The 27,290-nt window shown below is 40.8% G+C and overlaps 1 protein-coding gene across 12 annotated transcripts in view; it reads right to left on the bottom strand.

Annotated features, from left to right (window-relative positions):
- The window catches only part of LOC133560244 (adhesion G protein-coupled receptor L3-like), a 422,550-nt gene extending 395,478 nt beyond the window's left edge, over positions 1 to 27,072 (bottom strand). For 11 of the 12 annotated variants that reach the window (XM_061912548.1, XM_061912556.1, XM_061912551.1 and 8 more), the window contains exon 1: positions 26,806 to 27,072. The gene's annotated coding sequence lies outside the window, so the exon portion shown is untranslated. Of the gene's footprint in view, positions 1 to 7,868; positions 8,465 to 26,805 lie in introns of those variants that run through there. The other variant, XM_061912546.1, reaches the window with a different exon arrangement.
- Positions 27,073 to 27,290: the final 218 nt, after the last annotated feature.

The raw sequence follows: 27,290 nt of genomic DNA, 5'->3' as shown, positions 1-27,290 counted from the left end.
GCACAATCACAGAGTACTTACAAGCAGACACAGTGTGTAGACAGAAAAGGGATAACGGACGCATTTTGGTTTAAAAATTAACCATTAACAAGTATCATCCTGTAGGACGAGGAATAGGTAAACATGCTTCACGACACACCGTAGCACACCAGCGTCACAATGTAAACAAACGCCATTGGTGGATCTACATCTAAAATCTACTGTAATGATACCAAGTACAGTAGTGTATCTAGTCGATACTACTATGATTACATCAATATTTTTCGGCATCACAAAATCTTCTTTCGTTTTTATTTTTTAAATGTATATTATGTTTATAAACTCTGGAAATATGTCCCTGAACACATGAAGACTTTGAATATGACCAATGTATGATCCTGTAACTACTTGGTACCCTTATTTGTGGTATCATCCAAAACTAATGTAAAGAATAAGTGATTATCACATTCTAACAGAAGTGTAGACAGAACATGTTAAAGTATCAATCAATCAATCAATTATTTATATAGCCCTAAATCACCATTGTCTCAAAGGGCTGCACAAACCACAACACAAACCACAACGACATCCTCGGTATAGTCCACATAAGGGCAAGGAAAAATCACCCCAGTGGGACGTCGGTGACAGTGACAATGATGACTATGAGAAACCTTGGAGAGGACCCCCCCCCCCCCCCCCCCCCAGGGGACCGAAAGCAATGGATGTCGAGCGGGTCTAACATGATACTGTGAAAGTTCAATCCATGGTGGATCCAACACAACCGTGAGAGCCCAGTCCAAAGTAACCAGATTTTAACAGTAAATGAACAAGTAGATTAATAATCATTTTTTACAGGTTGTCCCTCATATTGTTGACAAAATAATAGAATGATAAATGACACAATATGTTATTGCATATTTCAGCAGACTAATTAGGAGCCTTTGTTTGTTTACTTACTACTAAAAGACAAGTTGTCTTGTATGTTCACTATTTTATTTAAGGACAAACTTGCAATCAGAAACATATCTTTAACATACCCTAAGACTTATTGTCAGAGTAAAGCCAATAATGACATTTTTTGTGGTCCCTTTTATTTAGAAAAGTACCGAAAAGTATCGAAATACATTTTGGTAACAAAATATTGGTATCGGGGCAACACTACCCGGGACATTTGCAACGGAATTATCAAAGTGGTCGTTCTGAAACTGTGGCGTTTTGTGGATGTTCAGACGATATTTTCACATACCTCGTATATTGGAGACATACTGTATTTGGATGCGGTTTAACAGTTACAATGAAACAACGTAGCATTTAAAGAGCATTTACTGGTACTTCAATTATATTTGTACTCTTTAAAATTACAACCGAATAAAATTTCTGTACAGTTATTCTTGTAATGTATGACTTTTTATCCTCAAAATTAAAAAAACAATTTTGTCATCCTCTAACTGCGCCGTACTTCCTATCGAGAATCCACCAATAAATTACTGTCACCTCCTTTTATAACGTGAAACACACAACTGTTCTCCCCTAAACTTATTGTGATGTATTTTTAATTTTTGAGGGACTTTGAGACTTCCCACCTCTTTGCTTCTTGTTGCGAATATAATAAATAAATGGGTTGTACTTGTATAGCGCTTTTCTACCTTAAAAGGTACTCAAAGCGCTTTGACACTACTTCCACATTTACCCATTTACACACACATTCACACACTGAAGGAGGGAGCTGCCATGCAAGGCGCTAAACAGCACCCATCAGGAGCAAGGGTGAAGTGTCTTGCTCAGGACACAACGGACGTGACGAGGTTGGTACTAGGTGGGGATTGAACCAGGGACCCTCGGGTTGCGTACCGGCCACTCTACCACTGCGCCACGCCGTCCCTTAATATGTGCCACAATATTAGTTACACATGCCTGGTACAGCGCTGTTTATATTGTGACCCGTAATGGCAAAATATTTACTTGGCTTCAAACACGTAATCATGCTGAATGAAGTCAGCTGCCTTTGTAGAAGAAGGTCTTATACTGTAAATGCACATCCAGATGTACAAGGAGAGCGCTAACCTTCACCTACATACGCCGTCTGCGCCTCACAATGCTCCAGAGTGCAGCGCAGATGAAGCCTCCGAGCCCCGAGGCTATCTGTCCACTGAATCACCTTTGTAGATTGCTATTAAACACACAACCCTGAGGACGACAAGTCAAAGCCAAGCAGCAAAGGAATGATACAATTGCCGCCGCTGGGAGCCTTCTTGTATTGTACTGCAATGTGGCCACGGCGTCTACTTTTATTCCTTCAATAAAAGAAGACCCAAAACTGCTCCGGTTTGTCCAATCAGAGTAAGGCAATAGGTGGTTCTAGAAAGCATACAGAGTAATGACATGCAGCACTTGTCATAATACCAGCAAGTAGTAGGTCTACCATTTTCTATTATATCTTATTCTGCATTCAGAAGTGCAGTATTGCAGTTTACACGCAACTAGTGTTGTCCCGATACCAATATTTCGATACTTTTTGGTACTTTTCTAAATAAAGGGGACCACAAAAAAATTGCATTATTGGCTTTATTTTAACAAAAAATCTTAGGGTACATTAAAGGCCTACTGAAATGAGTTTTCTTATTTAAACGGGAATAGCAGGTCCATTCTATGTGTCATACTTGATCATTTCGCGATATTGCCATATTTTTGCTGAAAGGATTTAGTAGAGAACATCCACGATAAAGTTTGCAACTTTTGGTCGCTAATAGAAAAGCCCTGCCTTTACCGGAAGTATGTGCGCGTGACGTCACGAGTTGCAGGGCTCCACACATATTCACATTTTTTAATGGGAGCCACAAGCAGTAAGAGCAATTCGGACCGAGAAAGCGACAATTTCCCCATTAATTTGAGCGAGGATGAAAGATTCGTGAACTAGGATATTGATAGTGAAGGGCTAGAGAAAAAAAAAGAAAAAAAAAAGCGACTGCTCCGGGCGGCGGCGGTGTGAACGTTTCAGATGTAATTAGACACATTTACTAGGATAATTCTGGAAGATCCCTTATCTGCTTATTGTTTTAATAGTGTTTTAGTGAGATTTTTAAGATTGTAAAGACATACCTCGAGGTCGGATGGCTGCGGTGAACACGCTGGGTCTCAGAGAGAAGCCAAGCTCACAGCTGCCTTTCAAACAGCTGCTGCAGGACGACGAATAATCTAATGATGTCTCCGGTAAGATATATATCACAATTTCCCCATCCAGAAACATGCTGGTTGACGTAGAGAAAACATGTTCGCTTGACCGCTCTGCTTCACAACAAACGAAGAAACACCGGCTGTGTCTCGGTGCTAAAGACAGCTGCAATCCACCGCTTTCCACCAACAGCATTGTTCTTTATAGTCTCCATTATTAAATGAACAAATTGCAAAAGATTCAGCAACACAGATGTCCAAAATACTGGGAATTACGCCATGAACAGAGACTACTTTTAGCCGTGTTTGGTGCAGCGCTAATATTTCCTTACAGTCTGTGACGTCACGCGACGTTTTCAACAAGAAACTCGTGGGAAATTTAAAATTGCAATTTGGTAAACTGAACCGGCCGTATTGGCATGTGTTGCAATGTTAATATTTCATCATTGATATATAAACTATCAGACTGCGTGATCGGTAGTAGTGGGTTTCAGTAGGCCTTTAAACATATGTTTCTTATTGCAAGTTAGTCCTTAAATAAAACCGGTACTTTTCAGAGGCGGTATAGTACCGAATATGATTCATTAGTATCGCGGTACTATACTAATACCGGTATACTGTACAACCCGACACGCAACCCAGCCTTTTAATCAAAAAAATATGAGTACATATCATAATTTTGCCACAATAACATTTTCATTTGACAAAAAAAAGTCACAATTTTACAAAAATTAATCAAGTTATTTTTACAAAAAAAAAGCAACTTGGAATATCACAAAACAGTCAAAGTAGAACAAGGCTTACTTTTACAAGAAGCAGGTAGTACTGTCTCGGTTTTACCGCGAAAATATGGAGATGAGAAGTAAGAACTTTGCATTATAAAAGTTGGAGTCTAATGAGAATAACTTTATATTTGAAAACAAGTAGAACACTGGGGCTGCAGCTAGCGAATATTTTAGTTAATCGTGTAATCCAGGGGTCCCCAAACTTTTGGACTCGGGGGCCGCATTGGGGTAAAACAATATGGCCGGGGACTGGGCTGTATGTATATATATATATATATATATATATATATATATATATATATATATATTTATTAGAGATGCGCGGATAGGCAATTTTACCATCCGCAACCGCATCACTAAAGTTGTCATCCACCTAAACTAACATTTTATCGAAACCACAACCGCCCGCCACCCGCCCGTTGTTATATATCAGGGGTCGGCAAACTTTACCAGTCAAAGAGCCATTTTGACCCATTTCACAGAGTAAAGAAGACAATGGGAGCTGCAACCATTCTCGCAAATATCTGCTGGCGGTCACCCAAATAACAAGAATAAGGGCATGCTATGAAGCCATTGCCTTTGACGCCTTCTACAACATGTACAAACTACTTGCCAGTCCAGCAACATGTATGCAGCTTCCACAAGTACACGTACAAGATTGAAAGGCATACTGGGTGATACAGAGTACACTAATGGTTGTGATATAAACAACTTTAACACTCTTACTAATATGCGCCACACTGTGAAGCCACACCAAACAAGAATGACAAACACACTTCGGGAGAACGTCCTCACAGTAACACAACACAACATATACCCAGAAACCTTTGCATCCATGACTCTTCCTGACTATTTTTTAGACTGCCGCGCCCCCAACCCCGCCCACTTTACTGACGCACGGGTACGGGGGAGGGGGGTGGTTGGTGCTAGCTGGGTGTATAATATAGTTAGGAAGAGTCATGGATGCAAAGGATTCAGTCACTATTGTTCATATACTTTTTTTTTTTTTTTTAGATTAATGTTTTTAATGATAATATCAATGAGGGATTTTTGATCACTGCTAATTTGAAATTGTTGCTAGTATTGATATTCATTTTTGTTTCACTACTTTTGGATTGTACCGTGTCATGTTTGTGTGTCCTCAATTGGTCTGTTTATTGCTATTCTGAGTGTTGCTGGGTCGGGTTTGGTTTTGGAATTTATTGCAATGTTATGGTATATTTGTGTATTGTTTTGTTTGATTGATTAATAAATTCATTAAAAAAAAACGAAAGTCAGAGAACAAAGTCGTAATATTATAAAAGTGGTAATTTCACAAGACAAAAGATGCAATCTTCATATTTTGCATGCTGTGAAGTCTTATTGTGGCGAGGAGACAGATGGCCGGCGGAGTGGGGTTTCTTATGCGTGACCAATGTGCCGCAACTGCTCCGTGGGGTGTTTGCAGTCAGGGGGAAGTTCTCAAGACAAACAGGAGGAAGTGCCATCAACAAATGAGTGAGTAGTTTTGTATTCTTGTCATTTTGCAAGAATACGATCGTTTTAGGAGGAGTGCTCTATACATAAGCAATACAATATTACAAAGTTGTAATTTTAGCAGAATGAAGTTGTAATCTTGCAAGATGATGTGATAAAACATCCCCAATTAATTGTAACAAAAAAAATTATTTTGACAAGAATACCATTATTTGGAGAGAAATGATGTCATTCCACTAGTCTTAATATTTTAAAGACCTACATTTCACCAAATTATGTCATAATCTTGCAAATGATGTTATAAAACGTAATGTATAATGAGAAAAAAAATTACTTTGCAAGAATACCATTACTTCAAAAAATGTCATTTAAAAAATGTTAATATTATACAGTCCTAATTTTAACGGTGTAATGTGATCTTGCAAGATAATGGGACAAAATGTCATTAAAAATTAGGAAAAACATGCAATTTTGCAAGCATACCATTATTCAAAAGAAATTGTCATTTCAAGAGTTGTAATAATTTAAAGTCCTTATTTTAACAGAGTAAAGTTGCAAATTTAGCGAGATAATGAGATAAAACTTTTTTTAAATGCCATTTTTTAAGAATACCTTAAAGGCCTACTGAAACCCACTACTACCGACCACGCAGTCTGATAGTTTATACATCAATGATGAAATATTAACATTGCAACACATGCCAATACGGCCTTTTTAGTTTACTAAATTGCAATTTTAAATTTCCGGCGAGGTATCCTGTTGAAAACGTCGAATGATGACGCTTATGTTGACGCGTGCTTGTGACGTTATTGGTTAGAGCGGACATTTTATCCCAGCACCACTCACGTCTAAAAGTCGTCTGCTTTAATAGTATAATTACACAGTATTTTGGATATCAGTGTTGCTGAATCTTTTGCAATTTGTTCAATTAATAATGGAGAATATAAAGAAGAATGCTGTTGGTGGAAAGCGGTGGATTGCAGCTGCCTTTTGCAACCAAAACACAGCCGGTGTTTGTTTGTTGTGAAGCTTTAATATGGAACAGAGCGGTCAAGCGAACATGTTTCTCTACCACATGTCAACCGGCAGGTTTCGGTGAGAAAATTGTGATATTGAGTCGGCTCTTACCGGAATTGAGTGGAGTTTGCGTCCTCCTGCAGAAGTTGTCAAAAAGGCAGCTGTGACTTTCTTGGCTCCTCCATATGGCTTCCATCAGAGACACTGGCGGTCACCGCAGCCCTCCAACTTTCAGGTATGACTTTATAATCTCACTAAAACACTAGTAACACAATAAGCAGATAAGGGATTTTCCAGAATTATCCTAGTAAATGTGTCTAATAACATCTGAATCGCTACCACTGCCGTTGCCTTTTTTTTTTTGTTCTAGTGCTTCACTCTGACTTTCCTCATCCACAAATCTTTCATCTTTGCTCAAATTAATGGGGAAATCGTCGCTTTCTCGGTCCGAATCGCTCTTGCTGCTGGTGGCTATGATTATAAATAATATGAGGATGTGAGGAGCCCTACAACCCGTGACGTCACGCGCACATCGTCTGCTACTTCCGGTACAGGCAATGCTTTTTTATTAGCGACCATAAGTTGTGAACTTTATCGTCGATGTTCTCTACTAAATCCTTCCAGCAAAAATATGGCAATATTGCGAAATGATCAAGTATGACACATAGAATGGACCTGCTATCCCCGTTTAAATAAAAAAATCTCATTTCAGTGGGCCTTTAAGGGCTCTTTTCACAAGTTGTAATATTATTAATAAATGTAACATGATGTTGTAATCTTGCAAATGATGCGATAAAACGTAATATATAATGAGAAGAAAAATAATTGTTTTGCAAGAAAAACCATTACTTTAAAAAAAAATGATATTTAAAAAAATGTAATATAAAGTCCTAATTTTAACAGTGTTATGTGATCTTGCATTATAAGGGGACAAAGTGTCATAAAAAATGAGGGGGAAAATGCAAATTCGCAGGAATACCATTATTTAAAAGAAATGACGTTGTTGCGATCTGTGGCTCAGATCTTCACGTGTTTGTTTTTTCATTCTCTGTCTGACCCGTTTATTTCCTGTTTTTGTCCATCACTATGGTTACACATCAGTCCACCTGTTAGTCTCGCCCCGCACACCTGCTACTAATTTTTCACCCTCCTATTTAAGCTCACCTTTTCTGTTTACTCATTCTCGGATCCTAATTTGCCCACGCGCATCAGTGACGACTCTCATCATTCGTATGTATTTTCTCGCTAGCTCTCACGCCAAGCCACTTTATTGTCTAGCTTTCATGCTAAATGTTTTGTTTACTCTTTTGTGTCCTCGTACCAAGTTCTAGTTTTCCTTGTTTTATCCTAGCTTTCACGCTAGTGTCTTTTGTTTACTTTTTCTCTTTACACCAGTATTTTTGTTCATAGACTTTTGTTATTAAATACCCTTTATCTTACCTATGCTGTGTTCTGCTTCGACGCATCCACGGGAAAACCACACCGGCATTACAATGCCGAAGAAGAGTCATCACAGTAGGATCCGAGCATCAAGTTGTTTTTCCGCGTCGAAACCACGGGAGGAACCCTTCGACTTAGGGTTGTGGTTGGAGCTCGTGGCTTGGGAGCAGGAAAGACTCGACTGTGGGCCTGAAGTCTCCTCCGAAGCCGTTCGCGCTGCCCCGAAGAAGCGGGGGGTCCAGTGGAGAGGTCCCCCGCGCGGCAGTAATGTTCCAGCACCACTTATTCCTCCCCATGGACACAGCAAGTTTCACCCCGTCCAGGATTCACCCGTCATTACCGGTAATCCTGCTTGTTTTTTTTCAAATCATTCCTTAAGCTGCCATGACACTTTTTCTGACACAAGCGATGACGTCATTTGGGGAACGCCCACCGGTGACGCAACACCGGCCTCTGTTGATGACATTTTTTCAGAAGATTTTTTTATTGTGGACGATATATCTCAGCCATTTTCCAAAAACTTGGACAGTAATAATACTTTCACACAGTATCAGGACATTTATATTGATTCTAGTCACCCTCAGTATATTGTTAATTGTCAAGATCAGCCTCCCATTACTTTGGCCCCGCCCACATCTCAGCCTATTTCACGTCCTACCCCTACGTCACCTGATTTTGAAACTGACCTAGAAAAATATAGTCCTGCCTGGATGGACGAGTGGTACAGGAGAGTTTTGATTGAACTGGAGCTGGAGGAGAAATTTCTTGCTGCTCAGAACAATCCTCTCCTCATACAGACTAATGGGGTGGAGTCTACCCTCCTCCAAACCTCCCACCGCCCGCCCTTACGGTCAGCCTCTATCCAACGGGACCCCGTCTGGAATCCGGGTCTCGAGGGGAGGGCCAGTATTACTACTAAGCCTCCTAGACCTCCACCACCGGTGTTCACCCCTGTTAAACCTGTTAAGCCACTACGGCCTCCTAGACCTCCTCCACCGGTGTTCTCCCCGGTCAAGTCACGCCCTCTTAGACCTCCTCCACCTGTGTTCCGTCCGTGCCCTAGTTCTAGTTTTAGTCACAGTCTCTCTCAGAGTTCGAGTCCCAGCCTTCTTCGTAGCCCATGCTCTAGTCCTACTCGTAGACCGACTTGTAGACTGAGTCGTAGTCCAAGTCCTGGTCCGAGTTTCCGTTCTGATTCTAGTTGTAGTCCTAGTCTTTCTCGTAGTCGTCGTAGTCCTAGTTCCACTCGTAGACTGATCCGTAGTCCGAGTCCTGTTTCGAGTCCGGTCCCGAGTCTTGTTTCTTGCCTTTGTAATATTAGTACTGATTCCCCTCGTGGTCTTAGTCCGAACCCTAGTCCTTACCCAAGTTCTTGTCCGAGCCCCAGTGTTACTGTAAGTCCTAGTCTTTGTCCTAGTCCTTGCCCGAGCACCAGTTTGATTGTTAGTCCCAGTCCTTGCCCAAGCCCTAGTTTGACCGTTTGTCCTAGTTCTTGCCCAAGCCCTGGTATGACTGTAAGTCCTGGTCATTGCCCAAGCCCCTCTCAAAGCACTAGTGTGATTGTAAGTCCTGGTCCTCTCTCAAGTCCTTGCCCGAGTCCTAGTGTTTGTCTTATCACTCATCATAGTCCTAGTCCTGCTCACAGCCAGTCCCCTAGTGCTCCTCGGCTGAAGCCGACACCTGCTCCTCGGCTGAAGCCGACACCTGCTCCTCGGCTGAAGCCGACACCTGCTCCTCGGCTGAAGCCGACACCTGCTCCTCGGCTGAAGCCGACACCTGCTCCTCGGCTGAAGCCGACACCTGCTCCTCGGCTGAAGCCGACACCTGCTCCTCGGCTGAAGCCGACACCTGCTCCCAGTCTGGTTTTCACGCCAGCACAAGACTCTGACCTGGTTTTCACGCCAGCACTAGACTCTGACCTGGTTTTCACGCCAGAATTAGACTCTGACCTGGTTTTCACGCCAGAATTAGACTCTGACCTGGTTTTCACGCCAGAATTAGACTCTGACCTGGTTTTCACGCCAGAATTAGACTCTGACCTGGTTTTCACGCCAGAATTAGACTCTGACCTGGTTTTCACGCCAGAAAATGTTTCTAGCCTTGTTCTCACGCCAGCACAAACTCCAAGGCTGGAGCCCACTCCGGTACCAGCACCACGACAGGTACCGGTGCCAGCTCCGCGCCGCCAAGCACCGCCGACGACGGGGCTGGAGCCCACACCAGCGCCGACGACGGGGCTGGAGCCCACACCAGCGCCGACGACGGGGCTGGAGCCCACACCAGCGCCGACGACGGGGCTGGAGCCCACACCAGCGCCGACGGCGGGGCTGGAGCCCACACCAGCGCCGACGGCGGGGCTGGAGCCCACACCAGCGTCGACGACGGGGCTGGAGCCCACACCAGCGTCGACGACGGGGCTGGAGCCCACACCAGCGTCGACGACGGGGCTGGAACCCACACCAGCACCACCGACGACTCCTGCGGCTCCCAGGCCGCCTCCGACGACTCCTGCGGCTCCCAGGCCGCCTCCGACGACTCCTGCGGCTCCCAGGCCGCCTCCGACGACTCCTGCGGCTCCCAGGCCGCCTCCGACGACTCCTGCGGCTCTCAGGCCGCCTCCGACGACTCCTGCGGCTCCCAGGCCGCCTCCGACGACTCCTGCGGCTCCCAGGCCGCCTCCGACGACTCCTGCGGCTCCCAGGCCGCCTCCGACGACTCCTGCGGCTCCCAGGCCGCCTCCGACGCCTTCTTCGGCTGCAGCACCCGCATCATCCTCGCCAGCTGCACTCGGGCCTGCTTTGGCTGCAGTCCCCGTACCCTCGCCTGCTGGGATTTCGGTGCTGAGGCGTCGTCCACCACGTCGACCACGGGCGTGGCCTCTGCGAGGTCATCCTCCTCGCCAGATACTCCCTCCTCCATGTCGGCCACGGATGTGGCCGTGCCCGGGTCGTCCGCCTCGCCGGGCACCTCATCCTGCGAGGCGGCCACTAATGTGGCCTTTTCGAGGTCGCCCGCCAAAACTTTTTCGGCAGCAGCGTTCCACCCGCCGCCGCCACATGATGTGTCCTCGGTGGATTCGGGGACATGCGATCTGGCGACCCTCCACCGTGGCCTCCCTCCGCCCTCCCTTCGTTTGTGAACTTTCTGGTTTTGGGGAGGGGGTTCAAGTTTTTGTTTGTTTTTTAAGACATCTGGTATCTGTCTTTTGTTGGGGGGGAATACTGTTGCGATCTGTGGCTCAGATCTTCACGTGTTTGTTTTTTCATTCTCTGTCTGACCCGTTTATTTCCTGTTTTTGTCCATCACTATGGTTACACATCAGTCCACCTGTTAGTCTCGCCCCGCACACCTGCTACTAATTTTTCACCCTCCTATTTAAGCTCACCTTTTCTGTTTACTCATTCTCGGATCCTAATTTGCCCACGCGCATCAGTGACGACTCTCATCATTCGTATGTATTTTCTCGCTAGCTCTCACGCCAAGCCACTTTATTGTCTAGCTTTCATGCTAAATGTTTTGTTTACTCTTTTGTGTCCTCGTACCAAGTTCTAGTTTTCCTTGTTTTATCCTAGCTTTCACGCTAGTGTCTTTTGTTTACTTTTTCTCTTTACACCAGTATTTTTGTTCATAGACTTTTGTTATTAAATACCCTTTATCTTACCTATGCTGTGTTCTGCTTCGACGCATCCACGGGAAAACCACACCGGCATTACAATGCCGAAGAAGAGTCATCACAGACGTCATTTTACGAGTTGTAATGTAAAGTTGCAAATTGTGCCAGATAATGAGATGAACAACAAATGTATTTATTTTTTATGCAATTTTGCAAGAATACCAAAAGGGCTCTTTTCACAAGTCGTAATGTTATTAATAATAAATGTAACATGATGTTGTAATCTTGCAAGATTATGTGATAAAACAAACAGAAATTGTGCAAGAAAGGCCTTATTTTGAGAGAAATTATGCCATTTCACAAGATGTATTATTACCGAAGTCGTCATTTGAACGGAATTAAGATGTAACCTTGCAAGATTACATCATAAAGCGTCATGAATTGATGACTAAAAGGAGTAATTTTATGAGGGAGAAAAAAGTGGAAGGTTTACGACAATAAAGTTGCAATTTAACGACAAGCAAAAAAGGTTTGTCATGTGAAACCACATAAAGGGAAAGATCTCCTTTTTATTTCTACAGTATTTCCTAGTTGGATTACAGCGAATGTGCTGTCATCTGTCATATGGGGGAGGGGGGGGGGGGGGGGGTAAAGCCCCCCCCCCTGGCCAGCGACAGAAGAAGTTCCAATAACAATCTGAGCCTGCAGTCTGTCCAGCAGATTTTCTTCCTTCCTGCTCAATTTCATCGTCAGCCATGTAATTAAAAGTGTCTTCTGACAAACTTCACAACTCAACTGCAAGAGGCAGCCAAGGTCTCCTTGGGGATTGTTCAATAACGTCGCAATTAAAGACGAAAGGAGTATACTTTTACCAGAAAAAAATGGTCATTTCACAAGTCATAATCTTACAAACGTCTTCATTTTGCCAGAACGAAGTGCTCATCTTGCAAAAATAACGACATGGATTGATGAGCGGGAAAGAGGAGAAGCTTTACGACAGTAGAAATAGCAATTTTACATAAATGGTCTTTCCATGAGACCAAGGTTACATTATTTCAAACAATATAAAGTAAAACTAGGAGAAAGGTATTATTTCACGGAGAGGAAGTGCTAATTTTGCAATGTCATCACTATATGAGACAAGTGGTCATTTCACAAGAATAAAAATAGCTGCATTATTAAAGAATTGTTATTTTACAAGAATAACAATCTGTTAAGAATAAAGTCATAGTTTGTCACAATTTTACAAGACAAAACATAATTATACAAGGAAAATATGGAAGCTTTGTGACCGAAAGTCGTAATTTTTCAGGCATAAAGTAATTACTTTGCAGGGCTGTCAGACAACGACCACTTATGACACAGGTGTTCAACACAAGGCCGAGGCCACTTTGGTTCATGAGCACCTGGAAATGATATCCCTCAAACAAGCCCTTCATTTGCTCTTTCAATTTTTACACAAAAATTGTACCGTAGCTTCTAAACTTCAATCATATCTGATCATGCAACATATTCCAAGCATTTTTGGGGGAGGTTTTAAAAGTAATTACATATCTGCTTGTCAGCTTGATGGAGGATTTTAAAACAAGTTATCCACCAATATGTTGGCTATAACCATTCAATTGTGTCTAATGAGGCTATTATGTCCATAGCATTCATATGTTTACTTCTCTGTTTCACGGCAGCCATAATTACGATGTCTCCTCAATGAAAATATACATTACAAATATACATTTTAATTGTTTTAATTGTGTTTTAATGCTGGCTTTGGCAATGTAAACGTATGTTTCCCATGTCAATAAAGCCCCTTTAAATTGAAATTAAAATTGAATTGAATTGTAAATAAGTTTGACACCTATGTCTTATGGAAAAACTTAATTCAAGAAAAGATCATGGGGGAAAAATGATCATTTTCATGTAAATATAAGACGCTATACTTCAAAACTTTCTTTTGTGTTTTTAGACCAAATCAGAAAAAGACAAAATTACTTTATTACCTCAAATATAATAAAAAAAATGTTGGCTAAAACCTGTTTGGATTTTTTTTTTTATAACCCTAATGACTCGTTAAAATTTCCACACCCCCAATCATAAGACAACCTGTTTTTTCCGATATTTTTCTGTGTTAAACTATTATTGGTGTAACTGTAATTGGTCCATTCTAGTTATTCCTTGGTAAGGAGTAATAAATATTGCTTGCTCGTATTACTCACTTTTGCTAGCTAACTCCTAGCTAACCTCCAAACATTCATCAGACGGACGGTCGGTACTTTTCTGCACAATCTTCTGCTTGAGTCACAAATATTCAAACTTCTCTGCAAAGATTTTAATGATCATAACAAGCCCTTATAGTAGTTGATAATGAAAATTGCTCATGCAGTATGTCAGTGGCGGGCCGTGCGTTTCCCACTTAGGCCTTCAGTGATGTCCGACTTCAAAGATTACCTCTCAAAATACCATCATTTAAGTCACCACATGACCATTGCTGGAGAAATAATATAGAGAAACACATTTAAGCACCACTGGGCATTTCAACACATTAACAGCGTACAAATCGTTTTATTTTCTGGCACATTTAAAAATTAATTAAAACGCGTCAGCAATTTATACATATGTTATGTAGGACTGTCAATATTAAAATTGCAAAAAACATTAAAAGTGAAAAAATAGCATCCATTCGACCCCTTGTAGTTGGCTTATTCGAGTGGAAATGGCGAGCATTTCTCCATTTCATCACCAGAACAACTCAGCTAGCTTCCGGGATTGGTCGATATGGTCTCACAAGATGTAGTTTCTCTTCAAATATCCTTCTTGAAAAAGGCCTTACAAATATACACCTACTACCTAATCAACGTTTTGTTCTCCCGGTCTGGCTACGGCACAACACTTCCTGCTGTATTGAAACTTGTGACTGGATACTCTCTTTGGAGTGACAAGTGAGTACCCAGTCACAGTCTGGTTAAGATAAGGCTACTTGGATAGGATACTGTCAACAACGTGTGATCTGATTGGCTATCGCAACTGTCTATCAACTGTATGTGTTCTCAAAAAACGGCCCCGATGAGTATCCAATCACAGGACGCGTGAATGTCACGTTCAACATGAGGCCATCTAGAAGCCCTTACTGACAACAACTCGTGATCTGATTGGCTATCAAAACTGTCTATCAACTGTATGTCCCAGATCGCTTTGAGTGCACGGACGCCCACATTGTTGATTCTGAAAGCCTCGGGTAGATTTGGTACAGCATGGCAACATTTAGCTGAATTCTGAATGGATACAGACTGTAACCTAAAATCAACAGCCCTCGAAAGAGCATAATATCCCATGAAGAGAATTTGAATACTTTTGGATGATTAGGGAAAGTCAATTAAAAATGTAATCTTTAACTATGATCATGATTTCTGGTTGTTAGGCCAGCAGAGAAGGCCTTGCTGACCCTGACGGCCCACCACTGCAGAATGTGCTAATCCTGGCATACATTATAAGTGTTGCTAAAAGAGCGACCACAAGCTCTTTATGTAGTTGCTTAAACATTTTATTAGAACAATGTTGCAATTTTGCAAGAATACAGTCATTAAATGAGTAGAGAGGTTTCCATTTGACATGACAAATAAATAGACAAAATCAAAGAGAAACCAGACAAAAATGTTATGACTCAGACTCCTGCCGCCTCTTTATTCTATGCACGCCTCTGGACATGCCCACCAGCGTTCCCCTCCTGCCAAATGCAGGCAATCTGAAATCAACACACCTGATCCTGATGAAGACTCCACTCCCATCATAAGCCAGCGTGTCCTGAGTTCCAGTGCCAGAACATAGCTACCTGTCTCAGTACTGTAAGCCTCCATGTCTCTAGCCTTCTCTATGTGCATTCCCTCTCTCTGTGTCTCCCCTCCTCAGTGCTCATCATCTTATGTCCTGTGTCGTCAACCCCATTTCCTGGTTTCGAGTTGTGTCTGGATCCCCTCTGGACTCCCTGCGGCCTCCCCGGATCTCGACCTCATGCCTGGACACAGACCTTGACGCCTCGCTCCCGCCATTGACCTCTCGCTTACTCACTGACCTCCGAGCTTGCCTTTCCCTCCCTGGACTTCTGCCTCTCTCTCTCAACACGCACCTTCAACAACTCCTGGTAACACTCAGCTTAACACAACACATAGTCCCACCATAATTAATTTGGATCAATTACACACTCCACTTCCTTGTGTTTAATAAACACGTCTCATACTATCGACGCCCCTGTCTCAGTGCCATCTCCTTCTCCACAGTACTGTCACAAAAATGACCATATTGAATAAATATAATGGAAGACAACGCCCCTTTCTTTTCCAGATGTGTTTTTAGAAAAAACATTGTAAGACAAAAGAAAGGCAAAAAAAAAAAAAATATGTATATATATATATATACAGTGGGGCAAAAAAGTATTCAGTCAGCCACCGATTGTGCAAGTTCTCCCACTTAAAATGATGACAGAGGTCTGTAATTTTCCATCATAGGTACACTTCAACTGTGAGAGACAGAATGTGAAAAAAAAAAAAAATCTAGGAATTCACATTGTAGGAATTTTAAAGAATTTATTTGTAAATTATGGTGGAAAATAAGTTTTTGGTCAACCATTCAAAGCTCTCACTGATGGAAGGAGGTTTTGGCTCAAAATCTCACGATACATGGCCCCATTCATTCTTTCCTTAACACGGATCAATCGTCCTGTCCCCTTAGCAGAAAAACAGCCCCAAAGCATGAGGTTTCCACCCCCATGCTTCACAGTAGGTGTGGTGTTCTTGGGATGCAACTCAGTATTCTTTTTTCAAACAAGACGAGTTGAGTTTATACCAAAAAGTTATATTTTGGTTTCATAGGACCACATGTCATTCTCCCAATCCTCTGCTGTATCATCCATGTATCCATTTTGGAATCATCTGGATATAAAAGAAACCCCTTTTGAATAAATGTGGTTGAAGACAAAAACACGGTTTTAATTATTGAATGAGCACTTTATGGCGTTTGTGTCCTTGCAGATGAGTCTCTCAAAGCCACCTAACTTTTTCCTCAGTCCATTCTTCCCTTTTCCTTCATTGCCATTCTTCACTCACGAAAAGTCTTGTCAGCGCTCCATGACGACAACAACGTCGTCTTTGTTCAGGTCCTTTCCTCAAAGCTACGCTGGCTAACTTGGCACCAGCGGTCCGTGCAGCCGAGGTGTCACTAACGAGTGCCGGGCTTCCTTCCTTGTAATCTTGTTTATGTTTTGGCCTTCAGTGCGCTGGATGTGTCGCACACAGCTGGAAGCAGCTCGTCACAATCGCAGCAGAAATAATTGGCGACACGAAGGTGATTGGATCTTTCATGTCCCTCAGTCGGAAGGCAAGTTGTCTCATTTCTTCCCCAAAAGAAGCTTTTTGTAAAATGAGGGTGATTTTATTCATGTCCAATTACCACTTTTTTCAAAATACTTAGAAGACGTTATTCTTGGAACTCGATCATACTACTTGTCCTTTTAGGCGTTGGGGAAAATTAAACCACTTATAAAATGACATTTTTTACAAACTTTTTGTAAATATACTTTTTTTCAGCATGATTACTCTTCTAATACTACTTTATAATCCCATTATATCCGAATATTATCCCCGCTTTTACAAAGAACGTTTCTTACATGCTATGAAAACATTTTTTATATTTCTTTAAAAACAAAAAGGTACTAAACTACTGTACTGAAGCAAATATATGTAAGAAATATATGTAAGAAATTAATATGAAAAGGAAATTGTGTAAGGATAAATTAGATTTGTTACTGTTTGTTGTAATGAGTAAATGGACGTATTATTGTACATATTGTAACTCAAAATAATAACTAAAATAAGACAACGCCAGATTTAAAAAATATATATTTCTTAAAATAAAATCAAAGACAAAAAAGACAATTACTGACCAGAATATAAATCGGTTACCGTGAATTCCAGGCTATAGAGCGTACCGGGATTTCTGCCGCACACACCAAATTATGGAATAAATCAATATTTTTACATATTAGCAGCACCTGACCATATATTGGTACAAAATATTTTGTAAATGTTACTTTACATACCTAATTCTTTCCAAATGGTGCCTGTCACATGGCAGTAAGACGGCTGATCAAACAAAACAAAAGCTCGCTCTCCAATCAGCTAAATAGAACTAGTAAGTCCATGGTGACGTTTTGGTGAATTTAAAAAATTGAAACAATATAAAGACGATGCCGTTGTAAGTTAATAATACCAACACAGGCACTTGAAAGATGTTAGCGTATTGGCTAAAGCTAACAATGCTAGCTTGATTACATTATGATGGCACATAAAAAGATGCGTAAAATACTCCTACAAAACGTCAAAGATGGAAGGATTTAGTAAGTATGAGTTGTTTTTGTTAAATTGTGAAACTCACAAACGTTGCTTGGAGTGAGGAATGAAGAACCCTTCCAACCAGAACCGTTATGGACTGTTATACTTCCAGTTCAAGGCATTAAAATAGGAAGCACATTTTCAACTTGCAACACCTGCAGTGAGCAAACTTGTCCAAAAGATGGTGCCATAGCACAAACAATACCACTCCTTTTCAGGGATTGTTGAATACAAAACATCGGCGTTAGCCAAGAACATTCCATAACTCAGCCACACCGTTTAATAAGCCGTAGTAAAGTGAAAAAGTAGGGGCTTAAGCTCTCAAAATACAATACTTCTTTTTTTTACTATGTTGATTCTCTCTATTTTGTGATGGTAGAAAATGTTTGGCACAAAGTCAAAGACAAAAATTTGAAAATTACCCAATTGACATTGAAGATAAGACAATCCCGAATATAAGAAAACTGCATCGTTTTTTAAGACCACTTTCTCACAGTAACATTTTTTCAAGCAAAACGTATAACAAGAACACCATTGACTAGCTTGTGTTACCATCAGTGGTTCAACAGAACACAATTGTGTTAAAATGATGTAAATATTTCACAGTTACTGAGTTTGTGGAGTAAAACATTTTACCGGCCCGGATTAAATGATTGGTGGTCCCGGCGGTCACTCAACTGGTGTCGTCAACGCAAACAATCTAAGAGAAGCAACAACTAATTTGCAGTCATGTTGTTATGATAGAATATACATGCAGTGACAGCTAATGCTAACTATAAAAATTGCTATTATTAGCTAAGAACACCTGAAGCTAATGCAGCCCACGTGTGTTACGTACGTAAGGAATTACGTTATGTCCGAGAAGCCGGAAGAGGGCGGGATATAACGCTTGAAATACATTGGAAAGTTGGCGCCCTCTAGACATCTGTGTAAATGTTTAAACCAGAGGTACCCAAACTACGGCCTGTGAGAAGTCCCAAGTTAAAAAAATAAAATGAAATAAAACGTTTCGGTGTCTCCTAGCCACTCAGGCAAATCATATTGTCGAACAATAAAACATGAAATAACTGAAAACATGTTTTATATCCTAATTTCTTCCAACTAGACACCCTTTGCTGATTACTGCTTTGCACACTCTTGGCATTCTCTCGGTGAGCTTCAAGCACACCTGTGAAGTGAAAACCATTTCAGGTGACTACCTCTTGAACCTCATTGAGAGAATACCAAGAGTGTGCAAAACAGTAATCAGAGAAATGGTTGGCTATTTTGAAGAAACTAGAATATAAAACACGTTTTCAGTTATTTCACCTTTTTTTTGTGAAGTACAAAACTCCACGTGTTAGTTCATAGTTTTGATGCCTTCAGTGACAATCTACAATGTAAAAGTCATGAAAATAAAGAAAAAGCATTGAAAGTGAAGGCGTGTCCAAACTTCTGGCCTGAACCTTTCACCAAGAAAAAATTCCCGTTCTCAAACAATGGAAATAAAAACTATTCTGATTCTGTACTGTACATGCAATGACAGCTAACGCTAACTATCCAAATTGCTCTTATTAGCTAAGAACATCTACAGCTAATGCGCATGCATGTGTTACGCACGTACGGAATTACGTCATTACGTCCGAGAAGCCGTAAGATACAACGCTTAAAATAGTTTGTAAAGTTGGCGCCCTCTAGACATGTGTAAATGTTGAAAACAGACCCTTTAAAGAAGGGGTGTCAAAGGTAAGGTTTTAACCAGCCCGCAGGATGAGTTTGCGCAGTATAAAAATTAGCCAACATTTATGAAAGAAATAAACCGATGTTCTAAATGTGTCCACTAGATGTCGCAATAGCAATTCTTTGTTTCTTTGTAGATGATGCTACATATGCAAATAAATAAATAAACCACATGATGTTAGTGCACCAGTCGATGAAAGTGATCAAAATACATAAATGACTTCCTGTAATATGATTTTGGTATATTTCTTTTTAGTTGAGAGATTGAAAATTAACACCAATGAGTTGACTGATGAACATTATCACATAATTTATTCAGAAAGTATAAATAACGACATGTAAAAGGTAGAATACCATTAACCGCAACATGCAAGTGTAAAAAAAAAAGACAACATTATGATTTGTACATTTTCAGAATGTGCTTGTTCTATTTCTAAACGAAGAAAACATTCTTAAGTTGCCTTTATTTTTAAGTTATCGTGCCATGATTTTACCAGTTTGGCCCACTTAGAATATAATATATCTTTGTCATTTTACATTGTACAACAAAATTGTATGCAGACTAATTTAGTGCAAAATCCTACATAAAAACATAACAGATAAAAATACATAAAAATACCAAGCATACAGCTCACATGCACAGTCACTATTGTTATCTTGTGTTCAGACACTATTGTTGCGGGTAAAAAGTGTTTTTAAAACGGTTTGTCCGGCATTTTATTGTCCTGTATCTCCTGCCTGAGGGCATCAGTTCAAAAGGTTTATGTCCAGGGTGAGATGGGTCCTTTATGATGTTTTAAGTTATCGTGGCGTGATTTTATCAATTCGGCCCACTTGGGAGTACATTTTTCTCCCTGTGAGTTTGACACCCCCGCTTGAAACTAAGACAAAATGGCCGTATGCAAGACAACTCTAAATATGACACCACTAGTTTGCGGAAACATATCTGTAAGACAAAAACAAACAATTCTACAGTATTGATCCAAGTATTAGATGACCCTGAATATAAAAACACTCCCAAAACTGGCAGTAGTTTGGCCTTATTTGACATGTCCCTCTTAAGTTTGTCCCATATCTTGCATCAGTGGAGAAGCTAATTGTCCTTTTCATCCATTATGTCCGTCAATAAAGCCTCTGTCAAGATAATGAATCCATTCAAAAGTAGCAAAGATGTCTCAGCTGACTTTAAGGCCTATTTTCCGGAAAAAAAAAACCCTCCCGTCCGATGCTTGCAGCGACTACTCTGGCTACCTGTGTCGTTTCACTGCTTATTATTTGGCTGAATGAGCCGCATCGTGTCTCGCGGGGGCGGCGGGGGACACATTTTGACATCATGACTGATTAAGGTCTCACCGCAGCCAATCAAAGTCGCGGGACTCACCGGAGGACTCGCCGGAGGACTCGGCAAGAGACGCTAAAGCTCATTAATGGCGGTGAAAGAGACATCCCGCGAATGGGAGCCGGCTGTAAACAACACAGAACAATCTCGGGTCCGCGTCCGCCGCTGCTTGTGGACAAACCGAAGATCTCAGCACTTTTTTTTTTTTTTGTCCCAGCGCATTCAATTACGTTCAAGGTGAGACTCGGGTAGGGGGATGGGGGGGGGGGGGGGGATGGGGGGGGGGGGGGGCAGTCGTTTAAGCGGCTTTGCTCCACTGAGGCAAAGCTAAAGCACTCCACTGGTGACAAAAGACGCTAGCAGAAGACGGGACCCACCACCATTTTTTTCTTCTCCTTTAAGCCTACCGCCAACGCTACCTCAATCCAATCTGAGGTATTGATCAGGAGAATCAATTTGGTCCAAAGCTAGGATGGGGAGGGGCTGCAATTCATTCATAAGCTACAAGCGATAAATGCCAAAGATCCTCTATATGACAGGAGCGCTACTGGACTGCTGTAATAAAACCAAAGATCATCCGTCGTCATTGGATAATTAGTGGTCAGGTCAGTAGGGCCCGCCGGTTTGGTTTCTGCGGGCCGGGGGTTAGGTAAGGCGGCGTAAAAGCTAACCGCCATGTCCGTTCATTTGTATGCTGGGCTGCAGGTGCACTCCCTGATTACACATTCAAGCCTCAACCTGCTTCCCAAACAGGTCATAAATTAACTTCTTTTTAGCGCGCTCGTCCCAGAGAAGCATCGCATCTTTGTTTGAACGCTCCGAAACAAAATGGAAAAGGTCAGCAATATAACACCAAAGAAAAACCTGAAAATGCAAATACTGTATATGGGACTTTTTTATAGGGTTGTAAAGACGTTGATGTACGGCGGGTTTGTCAGTTTGATCGCTTCTGGATGCCTTTTTACACGTGGTACAGTGTCAGAAGATTGCGTTAAATGCTAGCTTGACATTTTTGGACGCTCACACCAACCCAACAACAATGGAGCCCAATGTATGATGCTACATGCATCTTATTTCATACAGGATGCTTGTAGGCTGCAATACAGCACTAATTAGTTACATCATCTAAAAAAAAAAAAACAAGCTTTCAGGCCTTATTGAAAAAATGCTTTGTGATGAATGGTTATGTCGATATTTGATTGATATTTCTTATGAAATATCGGAACGGTCAATGCTAATGCTTGAGGCTAATGCTAAAGCAGGGCCGTCGATTATAGTTCAACTCGTTCAAAGACAAAGACTTCCTATTTTCATTCTGAGTTTGAATCCATCCCGAAATATTAAAAAAATGACATGCTTTAACGCTAAAGACAGCTAATGCTAAGAACATACTTTGCCAACTAGCCAGGCCATGATCCAATATATTTAAACTCCAAGAAAAAAAATGTGCATCCCACAAAATTACAAGTGGGATTTTCTGCCACAAATCTGTTCTGAAATATAAAAAAAGACAGGCTTCTATGCTAGCTTAAAGGCTTACTGAAACCCACTACTACCGACCACGCAGTTTATATATCAATGATGAAATCTTAACATTGCAACACATGCCAATACTGCCGGTTTAGTTTACTAAATTACAATTTTGAATTTCCTGTGGAGTTTGTTGAAAACGTCTCGGAATGATGACGCGTATGATGACGCGTGCGCGTGACGTCTCGGGTTGTAGCGGACATATTAGCCCAGCACCACACACGGCTAAAAGTAGTCTCCTTTCATCGCATAATTACACAGTAATTTGGACATCTGTGTTCCTGAATCTTTTGCAATTTGTTCAATTAATAATGGAGACTATAAATAAGAATGCTGTCGGTGGAAAGCGGTGGATTGCAGCTGCCTTTAGCACAGAGACACAGCCGGTGTTTCTTTGTTGTGAAGCTTTAATACAGAGCGGTCAAGCGAACATGTTTCTCTACGTCAACCAGCAAGTTTTTGGATGGGAAAATTGTGATATTGAGTCAGCTCTTACCGGAGACTTCAGTGGATTATGGGACCTCCTCCTGTAGCTGTCAAAAAGGCATCTGTGATCTTGGCTCCTCTCTGAGACACTGGCGTTCACCGCAGCCATCCAACTTTCGGGTATGACTTTAGAATCTCACTAAAACACTATTAAAACAATAAGCAGATAAGGAATTTTCCATAATTATCCTAGTAAATGTGTCTAATTACATCTGAAACGCTACCGCTGCCGCCGTTTTTTCTTTTTTATTAAGTGCCTCACTCTCACTTTCATCATCCACGAATCTTTCATCTTCGCTCAAATTAATGGAGAAATTGTCGCTTTCTCGGTCCGAATAGCTCTTGCTGCTGGTGGCTATGATTGTAAACAATGTAAGGATGTGAGGAGCCCTACAACCCATGACGTCATGCGCACATCGTCTGCTACTTCCGGTACAGGCAAGGCTTTTTCTATTAGCGACCAAAAGTTGCAAACTTTATCGTCAATGTTCTCTACTAAATCCTTTCAGCAAAAATATGGCAATATCGCGAAAGGATCAAGTATGACACATAGAATGGACCTGCTATCCCTGTTCAAATAATAAAATCTCATTTCAGTAGGCCTTTAAGTTAGTAATAATTGTCCTACACTTGATAATCTGGAAAGATTGATTGATTAAATTGGTTTATTTGATTAGAAAAATATTAAATTGATAGCGTGCTGCTTTGATTGATCGTTTTATGAGCGTCAGAAATAAAAATGTATCAAATTTGGAAATACGGAACTTTAAATACACTGAAATGGTTTCTGCATGGCCACTCCAATAGAGCGCACGAGAGTGGGGCTGTGTGTGTGATGTGTTCTGTGTGGCAGAATGTTTATCTTTGAACTTTATTCACGCACACCTGTTTAAAGTGCAATGTCAATGTTAATGACGTGCATTTATTAGAAAAATAAGAACGGAGGTTATGGTTAGCAGACAAATTGTTGTTTATTTTGACTATTTCCCCTAAAACACATTGAGGCTACAGGGTGTGTTCTATCCAATTGATCGATAATCGAAAAAATACTCTGTTACTAAAGTAATCGATAGCTGCAGCTCTAATAACCGTGTCATCGATAGATTTGAAGACAAAAAATGTAATTCTTTTTGCCAACCCAAATAACTTTGGAAAATTGGTAAAAAGACCAAAACACACAAATTGTAGTTAACAGCCACACTACTCAAAGATAAAAAAAAATATTACGTCTCGCTATCCAAAGCTGAGCAATGTTTTTTCCTCCCCTTAGTAAAATAAAGTAAAATATTGTAAAAACCTGCTGCTTTCATCTAATGCTATTGTGCTTGAAAAACATTATATTTGTACCTAATAGCCATGCCAGTGTTGAATAGACTTGAACACGGATGGAAAAAATTGCTCTTTAAATGTGTGCTATATTTTTCTCTCAAATGCAAGCAGTTTTTGGGGGGCGGTGGGGGATACAGGCTAATGCTATTGCTAATGCTTTTATGCTAAAGGAAAGAAAATGGTATTACGTTAAACAGGCGCTCCGTCGTTGAAAAGATTTGAACTTAGACAAAAATGTGCATCTTGCTTTGTTCAGGTGTGCTTTTATTTTATTCTTTAATTTTCTTTAGCATAAGTCTGTTCAGAAATATCGGATATGACAAAATGTCGACAGAGAGAAACGCGGCAATGCAGCAATGATGTTATGACATTGTCTGATGTCACCGTCTGACATCATGATCATCTTTAAGATTCTTGATCCGCGAACAATTTTTGGGGTTAGTTGATTTTATTAATTTTTTTGCACAGCGCACGTAAAAAAAAATAAAAACAAAACAAGAACCATTGAAAAAATAATACTTTGGAAGGTGCCAAATTTAAAAAGGTGTCATTCTTTTAATATTATTTTTACGTGTATTTGTAATCATTTCAAGTAATTAATTAAATAAAGACTCATTGTTCGGCATGAGGCTTCACACCAAGGTTGCTATGGAGACCAACTTTTTGCTGAAATTCCAAGCAACTTCTATTGTCGGAGCACTTTTTGTTGGAGTGTAAAGCAGATTGAGGATTAAATAACAATACTGTACTTGTACTTGTAAGCTTAAATGAAAGGGTGATTCATGTAAATGACTTCTGGGAAACAGTTGCAATGACAAAAATAAATACATCATGTCCTTCAAGGAAGCATCTTACGTTCCACTAATACGGAACGCAATATGTTGTCTGTAAAAGAAAAAAAAAATAGAATGCCTTCAAAGTGTGGTATAAGATGCTATGAGGGTGAAGGGGTGCATTGGCTCTGTCTCAATTATCAAAAAATGCATTAAGACAAAAAATATATATATATATACATATATATATATATATATATATATATATATATATATATATATATATATATATAAGGCATGAATGAGGATTACTTCAACCAATGTTTTTTTTCATTCACTGCAAAAATATGCATTTTATTTATTTCAATTCACTATACTTATTTACTAACAATGTTTTGTTTGTAAACTTCCATCCATCCATTTTCTACCGCTTATTCCCTTTTAGGGTCGCGGGGGGCGCTGGCGCCTATCTCAGCTACAATCGGGCGGAAGGCTTGGTACACCTTGGACAAGTCGCCACCTCATCACAGGGCCAACACAGATAGACAGACAACATTCACACTCACATTCACACACTAGGGCCAATTTTGTGTTGCCAATCAACCTATCCCCAGGTGCATGTCTTTGGAAGTGGGAGGAACCCACGCATTCACGGGGAGAACATGCAAACTCCACACAGAAAGATCCCGAGCCTGGATTTGAACCCAGGACTGCAGGACCATCGTATTGTGAGGCAGACGCACTAACCCCTCTTCCACCGTGAAGCCCTGTTTGTAAACTTAATATTTTTAATTAATTCATGTTTGTCATTGATTTTACCAAATGTGTTTTATGAAGTTTTGAATGTATTATGTATTCTGGAATATTTTTTATTTTATTCACTCATTTTTTTTATTTATTTTTTTGCATTTTCTACTTTTTGATGCCTTTTTATCCCTTATGTCTGTATATATCGTATTACTGATATTTCGAATACAATATGTATTCGTAAAACATTTTGAATGCCTTGTTTATTTTGAATACTTTACTGACCTTGTTGTGCATGCATCAAGTTTAAAAGGAGTATTCCCATCTTTTTTATTATTTCATTTTTATTTATGAGACTTTATAAGACACCGAATGCAGCTGAGATAGGCTCCAACACCCCCCCCCCCCCCCCCCCCCCCGAAAAGGACAAGCGGTAGAAATTGGATTGAAGGATGTATAAACAATGTGTATTTACTTTACTTATATTGAATATTTTTGGTGACTTTATTGGCATACATGGCGTTTCCACTGGTTTTAGTTGTTAATTTAATCAACTTATGAATCATTTGTGAATTGAAAATGTATTACAAGATGAATTAATGTGTCAATTTATGACCAATCGGGAGATTACTGAACTCAATTTGTTAGTGCAAAACGTGTGTAACGCTATTTGCTTTATTTCACATTTCCACTGCCTTGAAATCTGCATTTTAGTCATAGTTTATTACCAGGGACGTTCCATGTCATTTAAAAGGTATTAAATATCCGTCAAAAGCGGAATGAAATGACTTTTTCCTGTGCTGAGGTATTAGAATGCAGTAGAATGTGCTTAAAAGAGCACACAGGGATGGAACACACGAGTGGACGCCAATGAAAGTTGGTCAGTCAATGCAGCACAGGGAAATGCAAAAGTCCCATTACATCTAAACGCACCGCCAGCACGCGTTGATGTCAATTAGAAAGGAGAGCGGAGCATGGATGAATAAATGAAAGCATGGAACGTGTTGTGTTTCACACTCACCAACGTGCTTCAAATGTTAGCCTTTTGCTCCAAAAGATAGGGAAATGAAAATATGTCCAAAGGGAGGGGGTCGAGGGGGGGGGTCCACATCCACGCGTCTTACATCCTCACTTCCTGGCTTGTGGCACAACGCGTCCTTTTTTGTGTGGGCATCACAAAATAAAGCAAAAGAGTATTCCCAATGAGCCGAAATCACTCTTCAAACTGCACAATTTACGGGACAAAACTGCATGCGCACCGGATGAGTCTGATCCGGCAAAGACAGAAAGAGAGAGAGGGGCAATGAAAAGGTGAGAGAGAGTGGGTGGGTAGAGAGAGAGAGAGAGAAAGAGAGAGAGAGAGAGAGTAGTGCCGCTGTTGGTGTATACTCTGGCGCCCCCTAGCAGTACACTTTAGATGACATGCTGCACTGTAAATCTTCAGCAGCAGGGGGCTTCAAAGCAAAAAGGGAATAAACGCAAATGTTGAGAATTGAGTTGAAATAT

Source organism: Nerophis ophidion, linkage group LG10 (genome assembly GCF_033978795.1).
Source record: "Nerophis ophidion isolate RoL-2023_Sa linkage group LG10, RoL_Noph_v1.0, whole genome shotgun sequence".
Taxonomy (NCBI): domain Eukaryota; kingdom Metazoa; phylum Chordata; class Actinopteri; order Syngnathiformes; family Syngnathidae; genus Nerophis; species Nerophis ophidion.
The sequence above is the reverse complement of the archived record's forward strand: the minus strand, read 5'-3'. Positions and strand labels throughout refer to the sequence as shown.